General features: G+C 37.5%; 2 protein-coding genes across 10 annotated transcripts in view; one reads left to right on the plus strand and one right to left on the minus strand.

Moving 5' to 3' along the window:
- The window catches only part of GRM3 (glutamate metabotropic receptor 3), a 220,627-nt gene that overhangs the window by 155,638 nt on the left and 41,932 nt on the right, over positions 1-23,057 (plus strand). The window lies entirely within an intron of this gene.
- The window catches only part of ELAPOR2 (endosome-lysosome associated apoptosis and autophagy regulator family member 2), a 376,613-nt gene that overhangs the window by 123,030 nt on the left and 230,526 nt on the right, over positions 1-23,057 (minus strand). For all 7 annotated transcript variants that reach the window (XR_012512086.1, XR_012512085.1, XR_012512091.1 and 4 more), the window contains exon 24: positions 5,626-5,746. The gene's annotated coding sequence lies outside the window, so the exon portion shown is untranslated. The remainder of the gene's footprint in view (positions 1-5,625; positions 5,747-23,057) is intronic.

The following is a 23,057-nucleotide window of genomic DNA, read 5'->3' on the forward strand; positions in this document are numbered from 1 at the left end:
CCTGCCCTAGAGATGTGTGGAGCTTTGAACTCAAGAGTGATGATTTAGGGTATCTAGCAGAAAAAATTTCTAAACAGCAAAATGTTCAAGGCGTGACTTGGGTGCTGTTAAAGGCATTCAGTTTTATGTTCACAGAGATATGTATTGGAATTGGAACTTATGTTTAAAAGAGAAGCAGAGCATAAAAGTTTGGAAAATTTGCTGCCTGACAATCTGATAGAAAAGAAAAATCCATTTTCTGAGGAGAAGTTCAAGCCACCTGCATAAATCTGCATAAGTAGAGAGGAGTGAAATGTTAATTGCCAAGACAATGAGGACAATGTCTCCAGGACATGTCAGAGACCTTCACAGAAGACCCTCCCATCACAACCCTGAAGGCCTAAGAGGAAAAAATGGTTTCCTGGGCTGGGCCCAGGGCCTCAGTGCTTTGTGCAGTCTCAGGACTTGGTGCCCTGCATCCCAGCTGTGGCTAAAAGGGGCCAATGTAGAGCTCAGGTCATTGCTTCAGAGGGTGCAAGCCCCAAGCCTTGGTGACATAACATGGTGTTGGGCCTGCAGGTACACAAAAGACAAGAACTGAGATTTGGGAACCTCAGTCTGGATTTCAAAGGATGTATGGAAACACCTGGTTGTCCAGGGAGTGGTGTGCTGCAGGGGTGGTGCCCTTATGGAGAACCTCTGTTGGGGCAGTGTAGAAGGGAGAAGTGGGATGCAAGCCCCCACACAGAATCCCCACTGAGGCACTGCCTAGTGGAGCTGTAAGAAGAGGGCCACCATTCCAGACCTGAAGATGGCAGAGCCATCTACAGCTTGCACCATGCACCTGGAAAAGCCAGAGACACTCAATGCCAGCCCATGAAAGCAGCCAGGAGGGGAGCTGTACCCTACAAAGCCAGAGAGGTGGGACTGCCCAAGACCATGGGAACCCACCTCTTGCATGAGCTTGACCTGAATGTAAGACATGGAGTCAAAGGAGACCATTTTGGAGCTTTAAGATTTGACTGCCCCGCTGGATTTTTGAGTTGCATGGGGCCTGTAGCCCCTTCATTTTGTCCTATTTTCCCACTTGAAATGGGTGTGTATACCCAGTGCCTGTACCCTCATTCTACCTAGGAAGTAACTAACATGCTTTTGATTTTACAGGCAAGGGACTTGCCTTGTCTCAGATGAGACTTTGGACTGTGGACTTTTGAGTTAATGCTGAAATGAGCTAAGACTTTGGGGGGCTGTTGGGAAGGCATGACTGGTTTTGAAATGTGAGGACATGAGATATGGGAGGGGCCAGGGGTAGAATGATATGGTTTGGCTATGCCTTCACTCAAATCTCATCTTGAATTGTATCTCCCATAATTCCCATAGGTCATGGGTTCAACCCAGTGGGAGGTAATTGAATCATAGGGGCAGGTCTTTCCCATGCTGTTCTCCTAATAATAAATAAGTGTCACAAGATCTGATTGTTTTATAAAGAGGATTTCCCCTCCTCTTGCCTGCTACCATGCTTATATGACTTTGGTCCTCATTCACCTCCTGCCATGATTGAGGTGAAGGAGGAACTCCCCAGCCATGTGGAACTGAGTCTATTAAATCTCTTTCCTTTATAAATTACCTAGTCTTGGGTATGTCTTTATTATCAGAGTTAGAGCAGACTAACACATTTTCCTTGAAGAGGTCCTTTACTTCCTTTGTTAGCTGTATTCCTAGGTATTTTATTCTCTTAGTAGCAATTGTGAATGAAAGTTCATTCATGATTTAGCTCTCTGTTCATCTGTTGTTGGTGAATCGGAATGCTTGTTATTTTTGCATACTGATTTTGTATCCTGAGACTTTGCTGAAGCTTAAGCTTCTTTGCTTATCAGCTTAAGAAGCATTTGGGCTGAGACCATAAGGTTTTCTAGATAAAGGATCATGGCATCTGCAAACAGAGAGAGTTTAACTTCCACTCTTCCTATTTGAATACCCTTTATTCCTTTCTCTTGACTGACTGCCCTGGCCAGAACTTCCAATAATATATTGGATAGGAATGAAGAAAGAGGGTATCCTTGCCTTGTGCCAATTTTCAAAGGGAGTGCTTCCAGCTTTTGCCTAATCAGTATGATATTGGCAATGGGTTTGTCATAAACAGCTTTTAATATTTTGTGGTATATTCCATCAAAACCTAGTTTATTGAGAGTTTTTAGCATGAAGGGATATTGAATTTTATCAAAGACTTTTTCTGTTTCTGTTGCATGTGTTTTTTGTCTTTAGTTCTATTTATGTGATGAATTATGCTTTTTGATCTATGTATGTTGAACCAGGCTTGCTCCCAGAAGATTAAGAAACTCACTCAAACCACACAACTACATGGCAATTGAAAAACCTGCTCCTGACAGACTCCTGGGTAAATAATGAAATTAAGGCAGAAATCAAAAAGTTCTTTGAAACCAATGAGAACAAAGAGACAATGTGCCAGAATCGCTGGGATGTAGCTAAAGCAGTTTTAAGAGGGAAATATATAGCACTAAATTCCCACATCGAAAAGCTAGAAAGATCTCAAATCAACAACCTAACATCATAACTGAAAACTAGGGAACCAAGGTCAAACAAACCCCAAAGCTAGCAGAAGGCAAATAACCACAAAGATCAGAGTGGAACTGAGGGAGATAGAGACTTTAAAAAATAATAATAAATTTTAAAAAAATGAATCCAGGAGTTGGTTTTTGGAAAACAATAATTAAATAGATAGACTGCTAGCTAGATTAATAAAGAAGAAAAGAGGAGAAGAATCAAATAGACACAATAAAAAATAATAAAGGGGATACTGCCACTGACCCTACAGAAATACAAACAACCATCAGAGAATACTACAAACACCTCTATACAAATTAACTAGAAAATATAGAAGAAATGTATAAATTCCTGGACACATACATTTTCCCAAAGCTGAACAAGGAAGAAGTTGAATCGCTGGATAGACTAATAATAAATTCTGACATTGAGACAGTAATAAACAGCCTACTAACTAAAGAGAGCCCAGGACCAGACATATTTACAGCTGAATTCTACCAGAGATACAAAGAGGAGCTGGTATCATTTTTTCTGAAACTATTCCAATTGAAAAGGAGGGACTTCACCCCAACTCATTTTATAAGGCCAGCATATCCTGATACCAAAACCTGGCAGAGATACAACAAGAAAAAAGGAAACTTCAGGCCAATATTCCTGATGAACATTGACGCAAAAATCCTCAATAAAATATTGACAAACCGAAGCCAACAGCACATCAAAAAGCTTATCTGCACAGTCTAAGTTATTTAAATTGCACTTTGACACCAGATTATGCTGTCTACCCCTATAATAAACAAGTTGGCTAGCAACTGGTCTCATATTTTACCATAACAAACTTTTTTTTTTTTTTTTGAGACAGAGTCTTGCCCTTTCATCCTCGCTGGAGTGCAGTGGCACGACCTCGGCTGACTGCAACTTCCGCCTCCCTGGTTCAACTGATTCTCCAACTCAGTCTCCCAAGTAACTAGGAATACAGGCATGCGCCACCATGCCAGGGTAATTTTTGTATTTTTAGTAGAGACGGGGTTTCACTATGTTGTCCAGGATGGTCTCAAACTCCTGACCTTGTGATTTGCCCACCTCGACCTCCCAAAGTGTTGGGATTACAGGCATGAGCAAGCGCACCTGGCTACCATAGAAAACTTACAAATTTGCTCTTCACGATACAGCAAAGACAGAATTGGGAATTGAGTGTTTTAGAGCTAGTGCTGCTAGAGAATCTTATTTTTTAATATGGAGAGGATTTGTGGGCAATGGTGACATATGTACATAGAAAAAAACACATAATGCTATAATTATGAAACTTTTCAGAGAATCTTTAGTATTCAGTATGAATCAGTGTCAGGTACTACAAAAGTGAGAAAAAAAAAAAAAGTAAAAACATTTTTTCTGCCATCAAGTATCTTAGCAACTAGCAAGTTCAATAAGAGAAGATAACTTTCACAATACACAGCAGTTCATCACTGGCCTCTTAAGAGAGCTATAAGTTGTACAGTATTTAGATACAAAAGAAGGATCACAGAGAGCAGAGGGTCGGAAAAGACTTCCTAAGAGTTATAATTTTTATAATATAATTAAGATTTCATTAACAAATTCAGAATTCTTTTGGAAATTAAAATTTTAATTGAAACCATAAAGTGTTGATTTGATTTTATAGATTAAATATAAAATGTGCATTTTAGTCCCCCATATAAAAAATATATAAGCTTGTCTAAAATCACTTTGGTTGTGATCCTTAGCCTATCATTTTCACCCTTAATTTAAGCTAAAACCAATTAAATTTTAATCTGAAAGAAAAAAAAAAAAGAACAAGAAAACTAACATTTGTTGATTGCCACTAGCCTGACATATCCATTTTATATATTTTATTTATTAATTCTTACAAAAATCCCATCTGGTGGGTAGATATTATTTCCCTCTATTGTATAATTTTAAATGAGTCTCAAAAGTGTTAAATGTCTTTCTCAAATTTGCAAAACTAAGTGTCTTTGGAGATTTGGAGACCCAAGTCTATCTGTTTCCTACTCAAAAATTATTTTCCACTCCTGCTTCCTAAAAGGTAAAGACAAAAAAAAAAAAAAAAGTTTGTATTTAGAGAAAAAAAAAAAAAAGCAGTCTCATTGTCATTTGGCTCAGCTTACCCCTGTGCATTCGCAGTAATAATATTGTTTCCAAATCTTAATAATCCAAGAAGGTATTTGTTAATTCATTAATTGCTATAATGATGTCTTTAACAAAGAATGACTCATAGGAAAGGCCTCCAACTACGTACGTACTTCACTCCTTCCTCTGAGAGCATCAAATTGCACTACATCAATATTTGCAACATCATACTATTATTTCTGATAATCAATAGTAAATTAAAAAAAAAATCAGGTTACAGATCATCATGTCTTCCATGCTGTTGAAGACTACATTTCTCTTTCCTATCACACTATTCTCTCACTCTAATTACAATCCTCCATATATTTAATTAAAAGTAAATTGATTAAAGAAATGAGAAAAATACTGAATCTGAAACCCTTCTAGGTTTCCATCCAGGACTATAATAGTTTTGTGGGTTTGTTTAATATGATTTAAAGCTTTTCTTGTTGGGTTCATGTTCTTAAGCGGGGGTAACAGTTGTTTGTTTCATAGAGCACATATCACAAATCAAGTTAAAAATTGTAAATGCAATTAATACCTTCATAAGTTAGAGCATCTTCAGCGTTTTCTGTCACAAAGTTTTGTTTATAGGCCATTCAGTCACCAATAATCACATTTTAGCAATATACCAGTTTCTTGGCGTACTTAAAAAAATCTTCTCTATCCCTAAAATGCTTATAGTCTAATAAAACCTTCAACCATGATTATCTCAATTGTAATAAAAGTAGAAAACAAAGAGAATTTATCATTTCTCAGGCATCAAAAAGCAAGCCTTTAGATAAAGAAGAATTTATATCTTCATTTCTACTCACTATGTATATCTTTAGCAATAGTTTAAACAACAGATATATAAATAAGGTATATCTCAATGTAAAGCCAACTTCCAGAGATGAGTTCCTTATCGCTTGCCTACCTCAGTTCACCCTTGAAACTTACCCTGTGGTCAATCCTTCCTCAGTTTGAATCCTTTCTTTTCAGTAGAGAAATTTGTCAAATTTCTTTTCTGCCTTTTTGTGTTGCAAGGGTCTTTTAAGGCTGAACTAATCCAATGGCTAAACTGTAGAAAAGAAAAAGGAAAGTATACTTTGTTTTGCTTTTCTTGGGAACATTATATCATGGTTTTATTTAAAATATTGTAGCAATATTTAGGATACTGATAGACACTTTTAGAAATAAAGTTAGAGTAGTTAATTTGACAACAGAACTAGGAAAACAAGAGGCTGCCTTCCCAACCTTCTACTTTTTGCTGCCACCTACAGTTTCAGTCATCCAAGTTACTTGGCTAAGTAAGCATTGAATTAAATAGTATGAGTCCCTGAGGGCAGGCTCAGCCCTTTTTTTGCATCCCAACCCCACCCCCCAGTGTGGCAAGATGTATTTTTTGTTTGTTTGTTTCTTTGTTTGTTTGTTTTCTCTTTTATTTAATTGCATTTTAGGTTTTGGGGTACATATGAAGAACATGCAAGATTGTTGCATAGGTACACACATGGCAGTGTGGTTTGCTGCCTTCCTTCCCCTCAGCTGTATCTGTCATTTCTCCCCATGCTATCCCACCACAAGAGCTCACTCAGTCATGAAGCTAAAATATATTGTCAAAAGTTCAGAATCCTAAAATTTTAGTGATAGTTGTGAAGATGTATGTCACTTAACATTTTAACATTTTTGAATTGCTTTTGAACACAGGTATTTGATCCTTACCACACCCCTGTCAAGCAGATATTATTATTTACCATTTTATAGTGGAGAACATAGAGAATAAGGTGGAGTCACTCAACTATGGTCAAAGAAAAAGAACCCTTCCTGGAGTAGAATTCACATTCTTTGATCATTGCACAGTGGTATGTCCCTTCAACTTCCAAGGTTACAGGCAGTATAATGATTGCTATCTCATAATGCATAAAAATTACACAGGAGGCAAAACCAGTCTCCAGTTATAATTGTCACCAGGGAGTCTTGAGAGAATATTGCCATGAATAAGAGTAAGAGACACTGAACCAGCAAAGATCATACTCATTCTAGATCTGCCACTGCATGGCTCAGTGGATTAGGGCAAATCACATCTACAATACAGGATTCGTCTGCTAATATTTTAGAAACACAACCGATAAGCTGAGTACCAAATATTAATTGAATATTCAAATACAATATTTTTTATTTTTGTTTTCTTGAGACAGAGTCTTGCTTTTGTTGCCCAGGCTTGAGTGCAATGACGCAATCTTGCCTCACTGCAACCTTCGCCTCCTGGGTCCAAGTGATTCTCCTGCTTCAGCTTCGCAAGCAGCTGGGATCACAGACACCCGCCACCACACCCAGATAATTTTTTGTATTTTTAGTAAACGTGGGGTTTCACCATGTTGGCCATGCTGGTCTTGAACTCCTGACCTCAATTGATCCACCCGCCTCTGCCTCCCAAAGTGCTGGGATTACAGGCATGAGTCACTGCACCTGGCCCAGATATGGTATTTTTGTTCTTGCTTTACATATGACAGGTGTCTCTGTTTCTGGGGAAAAATAGAACCTATTTCTATTGGTGATAATAGGATATTCTTCTGCATTTAAAGAGGATGTTAGGTATGGGTATGGTGGCTCATACCTGTAATCCCAATGCTTCGAGAAGCTGCAGCTGGAGGATTGCTTAGACCCAGGAGTTCAAGACCAGCCTAGGTAACATAGTGAGATCCCATCTCTACAATTTTTGTGTGCTGCTTGTTAACTGGGCATGGTGGAACACACCTGTAGTTCCAGCTACCTGGGAGGTTGAGGTGGGAAGATTACTTGAGCCCAGGATGTTGAGGCTGCAATTAGTTGTGGTTTCAGCACTGCATGTGAGCCACAGAGTGAGATCTTGTCTCCAATAAAAGTAGAAAAGAAAATAAACAGGATGGTAGTATACATTCCACTTACACTGAGATTTCCTAAAGGAAATGGGATTAGAAATTAGAAATTGACTTTGAAGAATCAGGTAAAATTCATGTAGTTGTTCAATATATATTGCAGACCTTTTCTATGTAAGTCTCAGCTCTAGACTCTGGAAATTAAGCAGTAAAACCTAGCAATGGCCCCACTCTCCTCTATAGGTTTTTTTTCTCCCAACAAATAAGCTAGTACAGATACAGAATGCCACATGCTGATCCATACCATGAAGAAAAATAAAGCACGCCAAGCGGAATAAGGAGTCCCAGGTAGAGGTGTGTGTGTGTGTGTGTGTGTGTGTGTGTGTGTGTGTGTGTTAGAATTGGGGTGAAGGGGGTAGAAGGTTAATGTTTTACATAAGGTAGTCAAAGACAGTTTGACCCAGAGGTCAAACAAGCAGAGACCTCAGGAGTTGAGGGAACAAGCTATGAGGAAATATGGGAGAGAGTTTTCACAGCAAGGAATAACATGGCCTAAGGTGAGAGCCTGTTCAGTAAGTTTAAGGGGAAGCAAAGAGACCAGTGTGGTTGAATGGCGTTAGCATGGAAGCGATAGGAAATGAGGTCAGAGAAGTGGTGAGAGCCTCGTAAGGATTTTGGACTTTACTCTGAGTGAGCCTGGAAGCCATTGAAAGACTCTGAGAACTGACAGGAACAATATCACAGATTTAGAATAGGGAACATTTAAAAATTACGATTATATATCAGGAAAAGATAATAAAGAAAATGAAAGAGACCTCTCAATGTTGACATTCTAATACATATCTTCTATAAATACTGAGGATTCCTCCACCATTTAAATTTTTAGAGAGATTAAGATATTTTAAAGTCTCCAGACCACTCAGCTCAAACCAGAATCAATTCTCTATTATACAATACAAATTAAGCATAGGTAAAGTTACTTCTCATTTAAATTGTAATTTTTATATTCAAAACTCAAGTTAACTCAGTTGAAATACTTACAAAATAATGAAGTGTTTCTAGAGAAATCCGTATACTTCCTATCCAGACTTCCACAATTGTGGATCATATTTTAAAAAGAATCACTGAGGGGTATTTGCTGAACCCTGAATGTCACGCTGATAATAGGATATTCTTCTCTGTGTAAATCTGCCCTCCTCACAGCAGAATGTCTCTAATCTAATTGTGTGACTTCAGGCAATCCTCAGGTTGCTCTGGCCTCTTGCACATCCTGGCCTCTGGCACATTCATAATAGAGATAGCAAGGTGGCCTATTTTTCTCCTCGTAATAATTTATTATTAATAATAGGACCATCATGAAACGTTGTGGGCTTCATTGATGAACATGATATGTCATTTCACAACAATTATTGAAGCATCATTCTTATGTCAGACACTGGGAAGAGTACAAAGGAAAAGGTTGTTGAGGAGACTACCCTCCAACAAGCGTTAGTCTCCTGGGAAAGGCAAGCGTGTATTTTGAAAGGTAACATGAGGCAAAATGCATTATGAGCTGTCACGGTGCTATTAGGGCAATAAAATCATCTATTTGGTACTTTAGACTTTAAAAAAAAATTCCTTCACATACAGTATCTCATTTGATGTTTATACCATTCCCAAACAGTGCTTCTTAAACATAGTTGAAGGGAATGTAAATTTCAACTAAAGATTAAGGAAAGAACAGGAGTAGCTAAAGGAAGGAAGACCTCATGAGAGGAAATTGAAGGATAAACTAGTTTAAAATCGGGTGAATATTTGCATAAGTATAAACTGTAGGAAACTCTAATAATCCCCCAAACTAGCACCATTGCCTTTTCACCTGAAGGTGGGACCTCTCTCTCTTTGGTTTGTGATGACCTTAAATTGCCTTTATTCCTAAAGAAAACCACATAGATTCTAACCCAGGATGGTTTACTCAATCTCATTCTTTGCCAAAAGGTCAAGAAAATAGAAACTTTGGTTCAATATTGCTAAAGAAAGAAAACATTGATATCCATTCTACAGTTGCAGTCATCATTAATATTTAGGAACACAGTAAGCACAAACTTTTTAAGAATAACATGGATATAATATTAATTTAAAAATGTCATTCTGCTAGAAATTCATGAATAGTTACTGCTTTTATTCTGGAAAAAAGTTGATATATTTTATGTCATCATGAGTTTTAAACTTTAGTTCCACTTTACCAAAAACAACAAAGTAATCTTATGTGGTTCCTCCAAATTGGAAACCACTTCATATAATGTATTGACCAAAAACATTCCCTCTATAAGTTTAAAACTATCTTCTTTCTTGAAGCCAATCTTTGCTTAATGTCTTTCCATAGAGGTAATTCCAATTCAAGGTAACTTGCATGCAGCCAAGTATTGCAATATAAATAAAATACACTGGACAGAGACTCAGGAGATGTGAGGTTTTCCCCAAACGGTTATATTAACTAGCAAGTCACTCAAGTTATTTGGGACTCAGTTATTTCATCTATCAAGTGAAAGAATATTTCCCAAAAAAAAATTTGTTTTTTTCTTGAAAATTTATATTTAAAACAGTCATTTGTGATAGACACATCTACATACACACATTGCATACAAAATATACCCAATGGAATCAATTCCCATATTTTTTCACAAAATCACCATGGATCATTTTTCCCACTTCATCAAAATTTCCTCTAGTCAAGAATGTTTCTTGACCTGGGGGAGCATCTTTGATCGACACTGGCCCGAGTGTCATTTTTCCTGTTTGTTTGAAGCTCATAATAAAATTTCCCAAAACATCAATTTTCACGTAAATTCTTCCATAAGGGAAACGTCAGGTAAAAAGTAGGGAAGGCAGAGCAGGAACTGACAGCAACTCATGTGAACCATAAATTTTTGTTTACAACACATGAGGTGCCATCCAATTGCTTCATAAGCCATCATTAGAGTAAAAGTGGAAGATAAGGAACAACAATAAAATTCTGCTGAAGGGTTGGAAAAAACATTTAGCTTTATATCTTTTCACATTGTTTTTTCAGATTGCTAATATAAAGAATCAACTTTTGAACCTTAAGTCATTTTTAGACCAGCCCTAAAAGAAGCAATAAAAGCAACTAAATCACTTCATGGACCATTTTTGTTTCTCCATCCTGGGTGTGTGATTTCCCCTTCCTGCAATGTCTTCAGTCACCAGGAAGTGTCATCTCTAGGGGGACCATTCAACATAGATCAATAGAGATGCAGCAGCTTCGGTGATATATCTTACTTACCATCAAGGGCAAATATTCCCCAAACCCTAAAGCAGGCATCCCCAAACTACGGCCAGTGGGCCGCATGCTTCCCCCTGAGGCCATTTATCCGGCCCCCCACCGCACTTCAGGAAGGGGCAAATCTTTCATTGGTGGTCAGTGAGAGGAGCACAGTATGTGGCAGCCCTCCAACGGTCTGAGGGACAGTGAACTGGCCCCCTGTGTAAAAAGTTTGGGGATGCCTGCGGCCTACAGTGTGCCCTTGTTGTAACCTCACATCCATCTGACCCCATACACCAAGAGGCCTCCAAAGAGCTCCTCACTCAATGAACTATTTGGGCAAATTGGAAGGAATATTAGAGATTACTAAGTCAAATTTTGCATTCCATTTTTTAAAGTAACATAACTCTTTCTTAAACGAATTATATTAAGAATTAAAATAATTAAATCTGATAAAAGTGGAGTCACTTTGATTCAGATGTGGAAAACCTTGATAATCATCTGTATAATCCTCTTTTTCTTCTCTTCTTCCTCAACCTATTGTACTCATTTGCTAAATGTGAAAACATGTAATAGAAAGTTTATATAATAGATTTATAATTATCTGTTGATATATAGCTATAATATCTATATAATAGAAATTATATGCTAGCAGTTTCTCCACTTACAGACTTTACCCTTAGTAATTTTTATTAAGTTTAGCAAAACTGTGATAAAGAACAAAAATTCTAACTGCTCTACCAAACCAAATGAACGAATGAGCAATTGTCTATAGTCATGGTGTTCACCACCATTGCAGTTTGTTAGTTTGAAACATCTTAATGAAAATTAGGTACCCCATGATGAGAGGTAAAAGTAATGAAACTGTTAAAACTGCAAGTAAGAAAATACATATGACTATCAGAGAAAAGAGATGTGAAATAATTTTGAGTGCTGAGATAAGTGACGAATTTTGCATTCCATATATTACATCAAGTTTTGGAGAGCTGGTTAACTCTCAAGACAAGGCAGGGGATTGCCTGACTCTGTGGGACAGGCCTACAAAATTGTGCAGATGTGCTTGTGCACTAAGAGACAAGAAAAGCAACCGAGAAAAGGGAGGAACCTTGAGGTATGTGGCTACACATACTCCAAGAGGTAATCAGTATTACCTCTGATGCCCATTGACCAGGTGTTCATTCCAAAAAAACAAAAGGTTAGGAGTAACTTTAAGAACTTAAAATCTCCTCTCAGTAAAAACATTACTCCTAAGACTTTTGTTGCAAGCCACTGATGATCCAGTGGTTTCAAAGCCCATTAGAATCTGAACAGAATTAAGGTGAGCATCAAGGTTGTAAAGGAGAATATAGCTGCTGAGAAATTCCTCACAACATTTGCCAGGAATATCAAAGGTAATTCCATCTCAGCAGATTTTTGTTGTGGAAAAATTCATCTATTTGGGAAGAATATAATATGCTTATTTTACCACATCATACTTTCATTGGAAATGATCGGATAGTTGGCACAAACTCCTCTCAGCCTCCTAGGACTTGGAACAAAGGGATATATGAATAGCTTTTTAGAGCCCAGTTCATTCATATCTAGAGACCCAGTTTGCTCTGTACAATGAACAACTAAACTTTTCAGTAACACCACAAGTTTCTTATCTTGAATGAGTTGGCCTATTTAAGGGCACTACTCTTAAATTTTTATTTTCCTTTGGAGATATAATATGATTGAGATAATGACAACCAGTCACAGTGCCCTCTTTATTATCAGAACTCTAGAGTTATTTCAGAGTTCCAATACTGTTTTTCTTTTTTATCTTCTAATTTAAAAGTACAATATAAAAATAAATTTTATTGTGTTTCAAGTAATAAAATCTCTACCCATCTGCTAAATGTGCAAAATTCTCCCTGTAAAGCTAATTAACTAGATAAAAGATCCATATCAGCCTTTTAGCAGTTCCTGTCTCTAAGGGCCTAACTCAGTAATTAATTACTTTTCTGGGAGTGTCTGAAAACACTTTTCTAGCTTCCTGGGTCTTTAGAAATGAAACATCTTGCACATTATCCAAAATATCTCAATCTCTCAATCTGCTTAGAGTCCAGTCAAGTTCCTACAAGGAGCAGAGTTAAATGTCCTTAGAATGAAGCCTATATATTGTAGTCACTTAATCAGTCATTTATCCCAGGATACAGATAACAGCAGTTGAATACTTAATCAAATTTTATTTTTAAAGCACTGTTAACATTAGCCTGATCATCTGAGGTCACTTTAGCATGCTGGCTTGGTTCAAATCAAAGATAGTAATGAAGTATGAGTTAAGCACTGAAGGAAATTTACAGTGAAAATGTGTAATGCTACACAGATCTGTTGTTTAACAGGCCACACATCGGTTCCTATTAATGTTGCAGATGTTAGGTATGATGTGTATGGATATGTCATGGTAGCCGGAACTCTTGGGCATCATCTCCTGCTGTACAATTATGTTAATTTTATTCCTCTCTTAAGGAAAATACCTTGGCAATTTAAGACCTCCCAAGAGAGGTGACATTTTATCAGCTAGGACCCTAATTCAACAAGACTTGCTAAGAGCAAGAACCTAAAAGATGCACACGGAGACAGGGTGTAGAGGAATTGGCACCCAGGAGAAAGGCTAAGGTTATTTTTCCCACTACATCATTTGGCTCACTTCCTACCTGGGGCTTATCCCCTAACCCCCAGTTTTCCAGACTAGACAGCTTTTCTAAAAATCCTTGGAGAAAAGTAGACTATAAATCATCTATAAGCACAATCAAAAGATGTACAGGGAAGACACTGTTTCTTCCTAAGACCTACGCCTTGAAGTTAGCTACCCCAATTAAATGGCTCTGTTGCTGTCACAGTCTCTGAATGTACTCACCTCCTGTATATGCAGTCTCCAGTGATAGATTTGAAAATCCTTTAAGCTATTCTTTATTTTTTAATTTTATTTTCCATAAGTTATTGTGGTACTGGTAGTATTTGGTTACGTGAGTTAAGCTCTTTAGTGGAGATTTGTGAGAACCTGGTGCACTCATCACTCGAGCAGTAAACACTGCACCATATTTGTTGTCTTTTATCCCTCGCCCTCTTCCACTCTTCCCCTAAGTCCCTACAGTCCATGGTATCATTCTTATGCCTTCGCGTCCTTACAGCTTAGCTCCCACATAGCAGTGAGAACTAAAAACCAAGGGTAATATAAACTTCAAAAAGACTAGTAGAAGATGTGTTAGACAATATCAGAAGAAATACACTCTCCTAAAGATATAAAGCTAACTATTGAGGATTTTTTTAAATGAGGCTTTCTTCATTTTGGGGGGGGATTTTATAGTGTCATCCTAACAAAGCTGAAGAGGGTCAAAATACTTAATTACCCATTTTATTTAATTACAGGCTCCTTTGCTATATTTACCAAATAGCTAGTAGCCCTGAGGGTGGAGTTAGGCTCTTTAAAGTCATGTTTTAATCTCTTTATAATTGCAATTTGATTGCTGGTGTAAATTACCTAGTAGGCTTGCCACTTCCAGCGCCAGTCATTTCCCAGAGTGCATAATTTTGAATTAAAAGGCTGATATCCATCCAAAAGTTTCCCAGAATGTTTCATGGGCTCAGTGAATTATGCATTAAACAGAATTCTTTAAAAAGAAGGCAAGAGGTTTCTTTGATGTCAGCTGGGGTTTTTCATCATATTACGGACTATTAATTTCTAGACTCTTTTAGAGGTAGTTTCTTGAAATCTATGTTCAATTTAGGACTTATCACGGATCTTTCTCTAACCTTTATATTTTATTTTAACAACATCATATGTCACCCTGAATATGGCAGGTTCTGGCAGAAACCTGGTGGTTAATTTCTGAGGGGGAAAAGGAGGGGGAATGGAGAAAAGAACAATTTGCGGCAAATGCACCATCTGCTGGACAGAACACAAATCTACTTACAGGCACGAGCCTTCACATTAAGAAAATGCTTTAGAAGCCTCAGCAGGACAAAACCAATAGGAGGGCTGAGATATATATGAAAGTTCATCTGTGGATCCTCCTTCACCATATTCAAATGCCAAATGTCCCCCTATGATGATTTTGTCAGGCCACGCAAGAGATAACCTTTAGCTGGTATGTTTGATTTTGAGCTATGTTCTCTTTGCAAATGTAACACTACAAATTGTTAAGGAAATAAAATACCATTCCCCCAGCTTATAACAAAAGAAAATGAGGGTAATCAGGTTTCTAGCATCATATGCAAATACAAATTCTAGGGAATTATTTACATTACGCACGATTTCATATTACTAGTCTCCTTTTTTCAGTACACAAAGCACTTTGAAATTGATCACAGGCTGTGTTTTACTACACCCTTATAGATTAAGTGAGCATATACTTTATTGTCCAACCTAGCCACTTATGAGCGTGAAAAGGAGCACTATGGATAATTATGCCAGGACATGCACCAATTAGTATTTTCTTGGGCAAACCAGGTTTTATCCTCTCTCCTTATTTTATGTCTCTTTATTCATAGATAATCAAATATCAGAAACAGAAATCATCTCTTAGTCTCTATCTACTGCCAACTCATGTTATAGAAGAACAAACATAAAAAGAAGAGATGATTCAGTGTAGTAAAAAGATTCCAGACTGGGGCAGTGAGGAGTAAGCTGTGGTTTTCATAAAAAAAAATGCTCATTGAGATTATTTGATTCTTTTATTCATATATTAATTCACCCATGGTTAGGAACCATAAGAATGGTCAGGTAAAGTTTCATGAGTTCCTGGAAGGTATAAGTTGCTTCTAGCTAGAAATACATTGCTTCATGGAGAAGGCGGCCTCTGAATTAGGGGAGTAGGCACTCTAGCTAAGGCAGAAGCATTCAGAAACTAAATGAGTAAACAAAGAAAAATATAGTGGTGCCCCATCCATGGCTATTTTGCCTTTCAATAAACATTTCATGAAGCTTACTAACCATCAAGTACTTGTTTGTTTTTTTAACTTTTATTTTAGGTTCAAGGGCACATGTGCAGATTTATTACATAGGTAAATTGCATGTCACAGGGATTTGCCACAGATTATTTCATCACCCAGGTATAATAAACATAGTACCCAATAGGCAGTTTTTTGATCCTCTCCCTCCTCCCAGAGTCCACCCTCAAGTAGGTCCAGATATCTGTTGTTTTCTTCTTTGTCTTCATGTGTACTCAATGTTTAGCTCCCACTTATAAGTGAAAACATGCATATTTGGTTTTCTGCTTCTGCATTAGTTTTCTTAGGATAATGGCCTCCAGCTCCATCCATAGTCCTGCAAAGGATATGATCCCATTCCTTTTTATGACTGTGTAGCTTTCCATTGTGTATATGTACCACATTTTCTTTATCCAGTCTACTGCTGATGGGGATTTAGATTGATGCCCATCAATGTTACTCCAGACATCAATTCCTAGCTTCAAGAATTTACAACCTAATAAGCAGTAAGATTTATGAGTCTGTGTTTGAAAGGTCATCTCTGAATTAGAGATAAATGCAGGAATTATCAGTATATTTAAACTGACAGAAAATAGATTAAGATCACTCAGAGAAAAGATGAAGAGAGGAAAGGGAAAAAGGCACAGAACAGAACCCTGAGGTTCTCCATATTTAGAAATAAGGGGAAATGAAGCGTGTCAAGGTACAGATCAGATCTAATTTAGGCTTCCTCATTATTCAGTAATTATCACAATAATTTAAAAATTATAAATAGCTTTCTCCAAGAAACTCTAAATGCTGTATGTGTCCCTTCTAATGTTATCTCCCTATTATTATTATTAAATTATAAAATGATACATCATTGAAAGTTAAGCGAAAACAGCATTATCATCTATGCTGTGTTCGGGTTTAGATTTCCTGTGGGGAAACACTCAGTTCTCCCTTTTCACTTTCAATGAGGTGGATCAAAGCCAAGCTACAATTCCAATCTTAATTATGAATACAAAATTAACTCAAAGTATAGCTCATTTCCCCCAGTTCCATCCTATATAAAGTACTCTGTTTCACTGTCCATCATTTTTTGTTAATGAATGCTATTCAATGAGCTGTTTAGGCCTAGCTTTTGTTACTTTTCATGTTAACTATTATGGAAAATTTAAAGTACAACTAAGGCCGAAGGTCAATGCAAAGAAGAAAATATATTTCTCAGATTTTCTGAGCCTTGTGAAATCTCAGTTTTCATCTTGTTGGGTTTTGGAACTCATTTATTTATGCAGTAATATTAAGCATATACTACATGTAAGGCCCTATACCAGGCGTCCCCAAACTTTTTACACAGGGGGCCAATTAATTCACTGTCCCTCAGACCATTGGAGGGCCGCCACATACTGTTGTCCTCTCACTGACCACCAATGAAAGAGGTGCCCCTTCCTGAAGTGCGGCGGGGGGCCAGATAAATGGCCTCAGGGGGCTGCATGCGGCCGGCAGGCCGTAGTTTGGGGATGCCTGCCCTATACCCTAGCCTACATTAAAGCTAGAAAGATTTCAGCTCTGCCTTCATTGAAGTTGCAATCTGTTAGGGAATACATAGGGGTAAATGAAATTATCAAAACAACACCACTACATCTATCCAGAAGCAACTTATACCACAAAAGCAACTATCCAGGGTGCAATCTAGAGGCAGAAAGAGAATTTGAACCTACTGTAGTAGATCTTGCATTACATGCACACATACACACATGCACAAATACACACAACACACCCTGAGCCTACCTCCTTAGACATCATCTTATGTTGCAGACCAGGGCATTCCTTCTTGTCTAGATCACTGCTTTGTGTGGTAACAGGAAAAAGGAATGCCTTCTCAACAATCCATTTATAGAAATCCTCAATTCACACTTCATTCATCTATTTTGCCTGAAAGATCAGCTCTGCTTGTCATTGCTAGTCGCTCATTCATGAAGCAATTGGTAATATGCTTATTATGTGCCTCTTATTGTGCTATATATTGATGATAAATAAAACATGGTTCAGGCCAACTAAATCAACATGTGGTAATGACTATGGTACACAAACGCACTTAGGGCCCACTGAAGTATCAGAAACAAAGACATAAATTAGACTGGGGATTCTAAGAGTCAGAGTAGGATAGAATAGAATGCACCGCAGTTAAGAACAGAAGTGCTGGAATTACACAGATCTGAGTTTGGTTCTGGGACTTGCACTTACTGGTCACATGCTCCACCTTTTGTATGCTCAGCTTTCCTACATGAGTAAGAACCCTTTTTATTGCATTAAGTTAAATGAGATGACGTGTGTAAAGCACAAACACTGACACATAGTAGATACTCAAATAGATGCATATACAGCAATAATCATAACTATAGTTTATGACTTCTTCCTTATGTCCATATATGCCAAATGTGTCAATATCCAGCAGATATCTGTAGTCTTAGTTACTTCCTAGAAAAATTTCCCAAATTCCCAAAATTCAAGAAACTAAATAAACAATTAGCAAGGGAGGGGAAATGTCTGATCCAACAATGTCACATGATGTGGGCCAATTTCCTGGACATGCAGATGTACACTGTGGACCTTAAACTCCTTTTCTGGGTACCAAAGTTCAACCTCCCTGACCAGACCTCTGATCAGAACCAGGCAGAGAAGCCTCACGTCTTTCCCAGTTGTCAAACAACGAACCTCTAGCTTCCATCTCAGATGTCTTTATCATAAAATGATTCCACTTATAAAATGTATCCCCATGGAGTCCTCCTGAACAGCTCCAACTACTTCACTTGAAACAGTACTTCCCTTTACACTGCAATTATCACAGCCAGAGGTGCTTGAAGCCATTTGCTGAATTCATAGGATGAAAATAAAAAAGACAGAAATAACTGCCATTGTTGTATGTCTTTGTGCATGTGTGGAAAGCCATAAATCTATGGGGAAAAATAGTTTTTCACCTTTCTCCTTAGTTCTGCAACAGAGTTTTTGCAAATTCCTTTCTTCTCAAATCACACATTATCAAGCAAAGCTTTGAAAAAAAGGACTTTGCATTTATTCCAATTGCTATCCTAAAATTATTATTGCTTGTGCTTCAAATGAGTTGCCATATAGTGCATTCAATAAGGACAATCATACATTCTAAAGCTAACAAAAGAAGTGCTTTAAGGACAATTTGAAATGGTTTGAAGAGAGGTACTGAAAACTGACCACTGTAGCAGCAACAATCAGAGACGGAGAGCCCGAGTTGAAGCTGATGCCACGCTGCCCAGCAGGCCTAGGGGCACAAGCACATCACAATGGCTGCGATCAGAACCAAAGAATGGACTTGAATCAAAATTGCAATTTCTGCAGTGCAAATTTTCAGGGGCATTTGATTCAAGACGTATATATAATGTTCTGACCTGTGAATGCCAGAATCACAAACCAACTCCTTCTTCTTCCAAAGTAATCCGACCTAGTCCTAAAAGGCAAAACACTTGCTACAGTGAAAAAAGTCAAAATTTCCCTTTCCACTTTACAGAAGTTACTGTGAGATCAAAATAAAATGGGCATCGAAGTTGGATATGTAAGGTTGTTGTCTGGCAAATTCTAGGTGGACCTAGAGATGGGATAGATGCCCTGCGGCCCTCAAATATATCCTTTCTACGTTTCCAAAAATTATCTGTTCCCAGATGACCACATTAAATTCCAATAACTAGAACAAAGGTTTCCTTTTTGACGGTATGTTCAGACTTTTACAAAACGAACCTATACTTGACCTCTTATGGTGATTTAAATTTATACTCTGGCCTCTGTAACAAATTATCACGCTGAATTTTGTGGGCAGTCTTTGATGTAGAGAAGGCATCTGAACTCAACTCATAGCATGTAGAAAGGATCTCAATGCTGTGGAAAAGGAGACTGGGTATTCAAAACCCAAATAGCGAATGGTTTTGCTTAGAAATAGCTGAGTGTGTTTTCATGGTTGGAATAGCTCGTACTTGCACTTACAACAGACAGGGCACACCCTGTGACTTCCCTCAGGATCTTGGATCACAGTGCTTGGGTAGAGAGGTGAGAGGATGTTACTGTTATCTCTAGGTCATTATTTTTAAAGAGATATAATAGAATTGAGTACCTTAGCTTGAGTATTTCAAATAAATACAGCACATAGTATGTATTGAGTACCTTATATAAGTGGACAATCTACTTCATTTACAAATGTTTTTCAGTTTTCAGATGAAAGCTTTGAACTATTAACCGCAAAGGTACCAGGTCCCTTTAAAGTGCTATGGTAATATTTATAGCACAATGTATTATATCTTTATAAAAATTTTATTAGCTTAGAATGTCAGCCGATATTTAGGGAGGGTCCTTGCCTTTGGTCTCATATGAATCATTCTTTTATTTTCTAAGTCCTTTATTCATTCCTCCAGCACACATTTATTAAGTGCTAGGCACTAGAGTTAAAATTAATAACACAAAATCCCTGCTATCAAAAAATTTTTATGTTCCCTGAGAGAAAGAAAAAAAAAAACAACACAGGAATAGGAAAGCATGTTTAAGCTTTTTGAGACCAGAACAAAGTAAATGCTTCTAGCCTTCCAGGCTCTTTCCCCTTCAACGTCACCCATCTTCCAGCGGAGATGTCCCCCAAGGGGGAGAAATGCAAAGTCACAGGTTCTTTCTTATTTCTAAGACAAAAATATGTCCTTCAGACAAAGTCCAACACTTCTTCACTACTCCTAGCTTTTTACCTGTGTGTATGTTTTGACACACCCCTTTAGCAAAGGTAGTCAAGCAAAGTTTGGGAGTGGGGTGGGGCTCAGTTAATTCACAAGTGATTTGCAAAAATTGGAAGAGGACAATATTGCAGATAATATGCTCCATGGAAAAAGGCTGAACACAGTTTTTTTTTTAACTAGAAAAAAAAGATTATGTCACAAACATGTAGGTGGTTTTAGTCTAATTTAGGTAAATGAAGTCTGCAATATAAAGAACTGCTATAGCTCATATAATTCTGTGAACAGATCTACACCGTCAACCAAAGCTCAAAAAACCAGCTGACTAACAGCACAGTGGTTACACAGTGGTGGACAGAGTTACTCACTCACTCAATTTAATAACTCTTATTCAATGAACGTTTATTGAATACCTGATAGATGGCAGGTGATTTAGCAGTCAAGCTAACAGTTATCAATCACTTTCTACATGTTAGACACTGGGCTAATTACTATTAATTTAACATTCACAATAACCCTATGGGTAGATAAGAAGCAAAAAACTGAAGTGGACAGTATGTGGTAAAGCTAAGATTCCAACACAGGCAGTCAGACTCCAGAGGAAAATGATAGTCCGAGCCTTCAAGGAGCTCGCAGTCTAGATGGGGGACCCAGAGCAAACAAACAATTCCTCAAAGGTGAATCATATTCTGGTGGAGGTGCACACAAAGGTCCTGAGACCCCAAAAAGGAGGTTATTTATGGTCCAGCATCACTTGTTTACTAGCATTCTTTATCACCACACTTTCTTAATATTTTTCCCCTCTCCCCATTTTTACAAGAAAATCAAATTTAAAAGTTGTTCCCTTCATAATTTTCTTTTTAACTGGTGGGATTTTTCCCCCCTCTTCCTTGACATTTGTGAAACAATTACATCTGGCTTAGAGCATCTTTTTTTTTCTTGAGAACCAACTTTGTATAAAATATTGTTCAGAGAAGTGAAAATTCAAATAAGTCATCAAGCAGGTTGGTCTGCTTCAGGTGGGGACCAGGCTGACTACAAAGCCGGTTGTGTCTGTGTTGAATAACAGCACGGTGGCATCAGATCTTTCTGTCTTTCAAGAGAATAGAACAGTTATTTTTTTTTCTTTCAATGTTTTACTAAAGAACACTAACGCAGATATTTTGAATATACGTGCAGCATAAACAAAACAATTCTCAGGATGAATTTTGCTTATAGCTCCCAGGTTACAGTTTCTGTTTGAAAGATAATAAAGTTCAGTTTGTGCCTTTAAGGAGCTTACAATATAGTGTTAGGAAGAAAATAATAGTAAGAGATACACATAAAAAATTATAATGTGAGAGAAAGATAATAAATGCCAAAGAAAAAGAACATGGGATCGCAGTTAGCAATTTCAGCTGAGATACAAGAAGGGCAAGCAGAAGCAATATTTCCGCTGGCCTCGAAGGATGTGAGTGATTTTATGGGTGGTACAGAGAAGAAAGGGCATATAAAGCAGAGAACAAGATGAAAAAAAGCACAGGTGGAAAAATTGCACATGAGCAAAGAGAAAGGGGGCATTTCGGTTCTGTCATGGATTGAAAAGGAATAGTGTGAGAGATATGAATGGTGAATGATGAAGTGGACCAGATTGTGTGAGACTGTGAATTTCATACTTTGTGATACTTTATTATGTAAGTACAGTTCCATGATATACCAATATAGAACATCATAGATATCTTTAAGTAAATCGATTAAAATAAAATTTGATAGTCCAATAATTGGGGAAAGCTACATACCGTATCCGTCTCTGGATGATGCTCAAAGCTAACTCACAAAGTAGGTAGTCTGAGAACTAGCCCCTATTTGTAATGAGGTTACTGTTTAGCTTTGTTAATCCAGCTTGTTAGATTGCATAACTTTTGTCTTTTCTTAGAACATTTATTTTTACCCTAAGAATAGAAATATCAGCTAACATCACTAAATGCAACAGGAGAGCCGCTGAGGCCTTCATGCAATGAAGTGATGGGATGCTGGTAGCTGTGGTACCTTAGACATTTTTAGAGAATTGTGAACCAGAAAAGAAGGAGTCAGACTGGGTACAGAAAATCAGCTGCAAGGCTATCACAACAGTCCATAGAAATAATAATGGCTTTCTATTACACAGCCCTGCCAATATGCTGGACATATTTGAGGTGTTGTTCATGTTATATATGTTTTAGAACAAGAACCAAAATTGGGATAATAGCAGCAATCAATATCTAGTTGAGAGGCAAAGATGGACAAGCTAGAATCCACCATCCCTACTCCCAGCCTCACAGATTTGTCTCTTTTTTTTTTTTTTTTTCCCTCTTCTCTGTTTTCCATTACCCCTGCTTTTCTTTTTCTTCCAAATTTTGGTACATATGCCCTATAACTCCAATTTAAAAGAAAACAAATGTGAAATTTGAATGCTGCCCCTAAATCACTTTTTAAATGATTGAATTTCATCCCCCACACCTTAATGCTCTCTGCCCTTCTCTAAAAAGATATGTTATTAGCTAGAGTTAACAGAAATTCAGTGGTTAGCTGTGTGACCTTTTTTTTTTTTTTTTTTTTTTTTTTTATGAG

The sequence above is a fragment of the Saimiri boliviensis genome, chromosome 10 (assembly GCF_048565385.1).
Source record: "Saimiri boliviensis isolate mSaiBol1 chromosome 10, mSaiBol1.pri, whole genome shotgun sequence".
NCBI lineage: Eukaryota > Metazoa > Chordata > Mammalia > Primates > Cebidae > Saimiri > Saimiri boliviensis.